The sequence below is a fragment of the Macadamia integrifolia genome, chromosome 12 (assembly GCF_013358625.1).
Source record: "Macadamia integrifolia cultivar HAES 741 chromosome 12, SCU_Mint_v3, whole genome shotgun sequence".
NCBI lineage: Eukaryota > Viridiplantae > Streptophyta > Magnoliopsida > Proteales > Proteaceae > Macadamia > Macadamia integrifolia.
Genome location: NC_056568.1, coordinates 700987 through 708903, shown reverse-complemented (window position 1 = coordinate 708903; position 7917 = coordinate 700987). Strand labels below are relative to the sequence as shown.

Genomic DNA, 7917 nt, shown 5'->3' with positions numbered 1-7917 from the left:
TTATCTTTTAGCTTTCAATATTTTTTATTTTGAAAAGAAAAAAAATTATTGAAGAAAGAAACCTATGGAACTTTCTTTTGCTGCATGGGCTGGGCTGGGCTGTATGGCTAACTTAGTAACCCTGTATGAGGTTTGGTCCTGGTGGGGCAAGAATTTGGGGCCAATTTTATCATCAATGTCAACAGGAAGGCCCTCCTATGTTGGCTGTCCAGATACCCATTACTCTCTTACCACAAAAAAAGATAAACAATTACTCCTAGGAAGACCACATAGGAATGCTTTCTTACTATGGCCCATGCAAAAAAATGGTAATCATCCCTTTTAAGATTAGTTTCACATTATTAGACTGTATGTTAATGTTAAGGGAACAACCAACTTGAAAGCAGTATCCAAAGGATCAACACCAACCATGTTACGGAGATCAGGGATCATTTGGAAATCTAGATTCATATGTGCATTGCTCACAAACTCATAATTAAGTCGTTGTAATTGAGAAAATTGCAGTCTGAGGGAAATAATAATGGCCCTAGATGAGTGTCGGTGGAGAAAACTCTCCATTTTCAAATTAGTACTTTATTGTTAGCAACAGGATTAGTGATATGATATAGGAATGCTGACCTGACAGTACTTAGCTCTGAGAGAGAGAGAGAGAGTACACATTGATGATTCATACACACAAGACCTTCTCTGGTAAATACATTTAGTGTAAGTTCATTGATTCATATGCACAAGACATTCTCTAGTAAATACAGATAGTGCAAGTTCATTGATGATTAATATACACAAGACATTCTCTAGTAAATACAAAGTACAAGAACAGGAACCAGAACTTGGTGGCATATAACAGTTGAAGAATTGACATGCATATGGATGCCAAATAATTTAAAATCCACCATTGACCCAAGTTCTATCAAAAGGTTGCCTACTGCCCTACTTAATCTAAATTAAAGAAAAAGTAACATCTGTGGGAGGCAGGAGGGCTAAGCAAGGATTGTAGGATCGTAACCACCGTTCATCTCTTGAAAAATATAAGAGGTGCTGGCCAAGTAGAAAACCAGATTGAGAAGTGGAAACTGGAAAGAGTGAAATCAATTTCCTGCAACATAATTTATTCATAGGGATACAAGATATATCAGCTGTTAGAGAAATAACTTATGGATGATACAATGGAAAGTATGCTATACCCACAACCAGACTGCTGAAAGCTGTTCAAGAAACTAGCCAAGAACAGATACAATGCTTACTGAAGATTGATTAGAGGTGAAAAAGGGCACAATATTCTATCAATACTGCTCATGTGAGGGCAGGACCTTGCAGAAAAATCAGTGCTTCTACAACACACACACACACCCCAAATACCCCATAGCAGTCTCTCTTTCTCTCTCTGCCACATGTGCATCAGTTTATATATCAAAGTACCATTTTTTGTCCATCCAATATTTAGCAATTTCATGACTTTACAAATATAAATAATATGTACAAAAAATCATCCTAATAGCAACAGAAAGCACCACACACATTCCCAATGAGAAGTGATGAGGGCGAAAATGAAGGGTACAAAGACAAGCTGCTCAGTAGTGGTCTCTAAAAAAATTATGACAGATCGTGGCTTTCTTTTTTAAAGATGAAAACCCTCAAAAAGTGCAGGCAATGAGAACCATGATTTCAAATAAAAATTCCCAAAAAAAGGTGGGTTAAGGAGGTGAGAAAGCACAAGAGAAAGAGAATCCCCTTAAATGCAAACGTTATATAAGGAATTGTTTTGCTGTAAACAAGAGTTTTATGAAAGGAAGGAGGAATCTGAAAGGAATACTGATGAGAAAAGGGTCTCAGGTCACAACACCCAAGCTGCAAACAAAGCAAGGTGAGTTGCAGCAAGAGACACCAGATTTGGTGATGCAGATCAATGACCAAAATATGCTTATTTTATTAGGAATAGGCCTAGGGTTGGGTTCATACATGTTGGGCCTTTGATCCCATGTGTTTTGAGTATAATAGGCCACTTTTATGGGCCTAAACTAGGGGCTTTAAGGTTGCATACGAGATTAACTAGTTTGTTTCCATTTACAATAGTTTCCTTTTTAGTTGGTCCAATTTCAGTCATAGTTTGTCTTACAAGTCAAGTCAACTTAGTTTCTATTTTCAGTTTTAAGAAGTACTATTTTAGGAATTTATTTGTGGTTTCCTTTTAGGGAACCTGTTACTATGTAATCCCTCCCCCCCGCCCCCCAATTAGTCATTATAAATGAAGAGGCTTCAAAAGTTCCCACGATTTGACAAAACTAATATTGCTGCTGTTGCTGCTGCTGCTTCTATGTGAGAAACTGTTGTGTGTCTGATCACAGTGAAGGGTTGGTGTTGATCCAATGATTCCTTGTGTGGGACGCCCAGGAGGATCTTCTTCTTCAAATTATCATCTTCTTCTCCAAGCAAAATGTGATCCAATTATTATCACACGATTATAATCATTACAACTAAGTCCAGATAGGGTCTTAGTGCTATTGCAACATAAGTAGTATCCTTGGTCCCAGAATTCTCATCAATCCCCAACGATACAAGGTAATTGTGAGTCAAGAGCATACTGGTCCCTACATACGCACTTCGGTTACCCGGTAAGCCCATATTTATAACCCCTAGTAACCACGACATTGGAATTACGATCGACCACGAAGGGTTAGTTTTGACACCGGAATTACCATCAGCCACATCGAATGGGTGAGATTAGCCAATAGCTTTCCCATACTGGCAAAGGGTTATAGCACCCGAGTTTGTTATCCTAACCCAATGCAATCTAGTATGCAAGTAAATCACATCACAATAGTTAGATGGTCACGGTTGGAATGCAAGATTATCATTACACAAGCCTAATATTAAGCTAAGTCCAAATGGGGTCTTAGTGCTACTACAACATAGGTGGTATCCTTGGACCCAGAATGCACCATCAATCACCCAGTGATACAGGCTAGTTTCGAGTTAAAAGCATACTGGTCCCTACATTTGTACTTGGGTACTCGGTAAACCCTATTAATAATCCCTAATTGCCTCGGCACCGAAATTACCATCGGCCACGTCGGACATGCCCACCTCCAGCAACAATCACCTCGTACCGTGGACGTGGTATTCCAGAATTGTATCATCGGACCTACCGTAGGTGGGATTAGCCAATACCTTCACCCTATTGGTAACAGGTTGTAACACCCAGGTCTATGTTCCTAACCATATGCATACTACATCAGGTGCATAATTATTAATCCATAATCATACATAGACATATGGTGCTGAAAACCACCCTCGGCCACTCTGTGCTCCACAATAACAATCACATACATCAACTCTCAATGAGCTAACAATGTTAAACCATTAACACTCACTCACACACACACACAACATATACTTCAACTTAAAGAATTAACATGTAACATAGATTTAAACAAACAACATGATCATGCATAAATAAATAGGAAATTTTTAGCCCACCCCTAGAATGACACTATTAAATGGACACCCCCTGCATAATACCAAGTTATGCTCGCACCCTTACTGTCAGTCTTTGTTACGGAATATACCTTAAATATTGATATCAGCTAGTATAATTTTTTTCAAAATTCCAAAACCCTTTTAAAAAGTGAAGTACCTAATATACCCTCTCTTAATCCCTAAACCCAAATCAAAGATCTCCTTCATCCCCAAATCGATATTATGCTCCTTCATCCCTGTTGAGACTATAGTGCTAGGTCTTTTGACCGATAGGGTCAATTATGTCCTATCGGCCCAGTATTTTTAGTTAGGGTTACTTCTTTATGTCTTGGGGGTATTTTTACATTTTCATTCTTATAAAATAATATTAAGGTTTGGGAAAACCTGCGATCAAACCATTCTGGTAAGATCGCAGGTCTCTTCTCATCTTTTGGGAGTCTCCTTCGGTTGTACCTCTCTCTTCTCTCGTCTCTTCTTCTTCTTTTCTCTCTTTCTTTTTCTTTTAGATTGATTATAAGGTATCTGGGATTGTAACATGGTATCAAAGCCTCTGTAATCAAATCAAGCTTTTCAAAATCCTACCTGCTGATCTCGGTTTTGCATTGAAATCTTCTGGTGTGCAGCCACCTATTGTTGCATCTACTATGGATTAAATAACATGAAGTGATTTGGTGTATGGATCGTGCTCTATTGGTACTATGCTAAAGATTTGAAGAACTTGAACCGCAGCCATCTTCTTCTATCATTTTTCGAACCCGGGTCTTTTGGGTGAAAGCCAGATATCAAGTCACTGTGGTTCAGGTTGGTTTGCTATTTTTCTTGGTATTTTTGGGTGAAGTATTTTTGGATGAAAGCCAAATATCACCGACTCTATTTGTGGGTGAAGTATTTTTGGGTGAAAGCCAGATATCGGCGACTCTATTTGTCTACTTTATTTTTGGTTCTCATGGCTAAGACCAAGTCTACTACCTCTGTGATTACTGCATCTGCCTCAGACAATGTCAATGTCCAAATTACTTCTAATAAGCTCAAAGGAAGCTCGAATTACTTACTTTGGGCTCAATCTATGAAGGTTTACCTTATGGCCAAGGATAAAGTTAAGTATACTACTTCTGATTCTCCTTCATTATCTGACAAGGGTTATGATGAATGGATGAAGGAGAATGCTTTGATTTTAATCTGGTTGTGGAATAGTATGGAACCAGATATCGCTGCCAATGTCATGTTTCACTCTACTGCAAAGGGAGTATGGGACGATTTGAATGAAAATTACTCTCAAGAAAATAACATAACCCGTATCTATGATATTTATGAGAAGTTGTTCCAGTTTTGCCAGTCTGACAGATCTCTTTCAGAGTATTATAGTACTTTCTAGGGAATGGTTGAAGAACTTAATGTTTTCTAGCCTTTAACCACAGACATTGACAAATTGAAAGCTCAGCGGAATGAGTTTTTCGTTTCCAAATTTTCTGCTGGTTTGATTAATGATTTAAAGGCAGTGAATGGCCATTTACTTGCAGGCGATACGGTTCCTACTCTGAATGACACTTACTCGCGACTACAGCGTATCACTTCATCAACTAAATCTAATCAATCTTCCAAAGACAATTCTGCCTTCCTTGCCAACCGTGGACGTGGTCGCTGTCGTGGGGGGGTCGTGGATCGGCTGGTCAAGGTTCTAGTGGACAACCTTATGATCGTGCAGCCCGCCAGTGCACTTATTATGGGAAGCCAGACCATACTATAAAGACTTACTGGGCAAAGCATGGCAAGCCAGAGTGGGCAACCTAGTTAGCCAATCATACAATGTCAGATGATGGTACTGACAAAGTGTCTTCCGTTGATGCTAAACTGAGACCATCTTCAGGAAATTCATTTACCAGTCTGCACGATGACATCAATCAGTTGCTCCGGCGCTTGCACACTCTTGAAGCATATACATCCAATGGTAGGTCTACATCCGCTGCCACCTCAGCTCATGCAGGTACCTCAGCCCTTCTTACCACTACCTCTATCCCCTGGATCATTGATTCAGGTATTTCTGCCCATATGACTAGTAAGTCATCACTTTTTAAAACCTTTTTTTTTAGTACCAGTTCTAAATCTGTTATTCTTGCCAACGGTGCTTCTACACTGGTTCTCGGTCATGGTACTATATCACCCACATCCTTACTGAATTTATCTTCTGTGTTACATGTTCCACAATTCCCATTAAGTCTTCTTTCTATGAGCCAGTTAACTAGCTCATTAAATTGCTCAATAACCTTCTTTCCCTCTTACTGTGTTTTTCAGGATTTTCACACGAGGAAGAAGATTGGTGGAGGACGTGAAAAAGATGGTTTATATTATCTCAACTGTGGTTCTCCTACTTCTTCTGCTACTACTGATGTTGGAGATGTGACTCCTTTCTAATGGCACTGTCATTTAGAACATCTATCTTTAGCTACGTTGAAACTTTTATTTTCTAGTTTTAAGTCTGTGATTAGGTTAGAATGTGAGGCCTGTGAGTTGGGAAAACATCACCATGTATCCTTCCCATCTCGCTCTGTGTCTCGTAGTCCGTCTTTATTTTCCTTAGTCCATTCTGATGTATAGGGTCCTTACAGAGTCAGTAATAGATTTGGTTTTTGTTATTTTGTGACTTTTGTGGATGATCATTCTCACCTTACATGGCTTTACATATTAATGGACAAATGTGAATTTTTATCTGTGTTTCAGTAATTCCATAATGAAATAAAAACTCAGTTTGGCATTTTGATTAAGATTTTTCGTTCTAATAATGCTTTAGAATATGCTCAAACTGATATTTCTGATTTTTGTGCTAACCGTGGGATGATACACCAAACTAGTTGCGCCTATACCCCACATCAAAATGGGGTAGCAAAGCACAAGAACCGGCATCTATTTGAGGTAGCCTGTGATATTATGATTCATATGCATGTTCCTAAGCATTTTTTGTGTGATGGAATTTTAACTGTATGTCACTTGATTAATCGCATGTCATCTTCAGTGCTTTCAAATAGGTCCCCTTTTTCTATTATGTTCTCCACTTTGCCAAGTTTTCCTGTTCCTCCCCGAGTCTTTGGCTGTGTGTGTTTTGTCTATAATTTGCATGTGCAAGAAGATAAACTATCTCCTAGGTCTACTAAGTGCATTTTTTTGGGTTATTCACGTAGTCAGAAAGGGTATAAGTGCCATGACCCCATTACTCACAGGAACTTTGTTAGTGCAATGTGACCTTCTTTAAAGGCACATCATTCTTTTCTCCTCAAGTGTCCCAGTCTGGTATGGAGTGGACTTCTCCATCTCCTCCACCCATTTCATCTCTCATACCCTCCCTGATGTGCCCAGTGCCAATAACTCACCTCCTCTATAGGTTTATTAGCGCAAGAAGAAGGTTGGACAGCCGAGTGGAGAAACCAATACTCCAGATGATTCACTTCCTCCACTGCCGCCTTTCTCTAGTGCAGCTCCTCCTCCTTCTCCGTTGATGACTTACCAATTGCTCAAAGGAAAGGTACACGTTCTTTCACTAAAAAATCTATAGTTGTGTATCCTATTGATAACTTTGTTTCCTTGTCTCATCTTCCCTCTCCCATCCATAGTCTTACCTATCACTTTCTACTAACCCTATTCCCCGCACCCATAATGATGCCCTAACTATTCCTGGATGAAAAGCTGCCATGGATGTAGAAATGGATGCTCTCTTGAGTCGTGGACTCGTGGTACCTGGAGTCTGGTAGATTTACATCTTAGTAAGGATTTGGCGAAGTGTTGCTGGATGTACACTGTTAAGTATCACTCTGATGTCTCTGTTGAGCGATTGAAAGCTCGTCTAGTTGCCAAGGGGTATTGATGCAGATACGGCTGCCCTTACCTAGTTGGACCAACATGACCGGCTTTGGAAGCCAAGGGCCAAGAAGAACCGGTCCAGCCCAGGGTTTTAGTCCAACAAGGGTTAGAAATAAAATTAGTTATTCAGTATTTTATTTCATGCCTTTTATTTTTCAGATTTGAATGTAGGAGTTATGATCTATTTCCTTGCTTTTGTTTCCTTTTTTATGATTGTTTCCTAGTTTAGGCTAGTTTCCATTTCAGTTAAACTTCTAATTCTATGTCTTTACTTTCCTATATATTGATTGTAACCGATGGACAAACCAGAGTGATTTGATTATTAAATGAATATGTTGAGTCTGTGCACAAGTAAAATGTGCGATTCCCCTTTTTCCCCCTCTCTACTCTGATTTCCCCTTTCTTCCCTAAGGTTCTCCATCAACTTGGTATCAGAGCCGAAGGATCCTCCTTTATTCTCTCCCTATTCACTTCTTCCCTCCCATCTTTCCTTCCCTTCCCCATTCTCTCTTTCGATTATAGAGACTTGAAAAAAAAAAACCTTCAAACCCTTCTCTGTCTTAGGGTCCTGTCGGGTGAAAAAGAAGA

At 39.4% G+C, this 7917-nt stretch overlaps 1 protein-coding gene across 4 annotated transcripts in view; it reads right to left on the bottom strand.

Annotated features, from left to right (window-relative positions):
• Positions 1 to 686: 686 nt before the first annotated feature.
• The window catches only part of LOC122057033 (F-box protein At3g54460-like), a 39792-nt gene continuing 32561 nt past the window's right edge, over positions 687 to 7917 (bottom strand). For all 4 annotated transcript variants that reach the window (XM_042619016.1, XM_042619022.1, XM_042619020.1 and 1 more), the window contains one exon: positions 687 to 1096. The gene's annotated coding sequence lies outside the window, so the exon portion shown is untranslated. The remainder of the gene's footprint in view (positions 1097 to 7917) is intronic.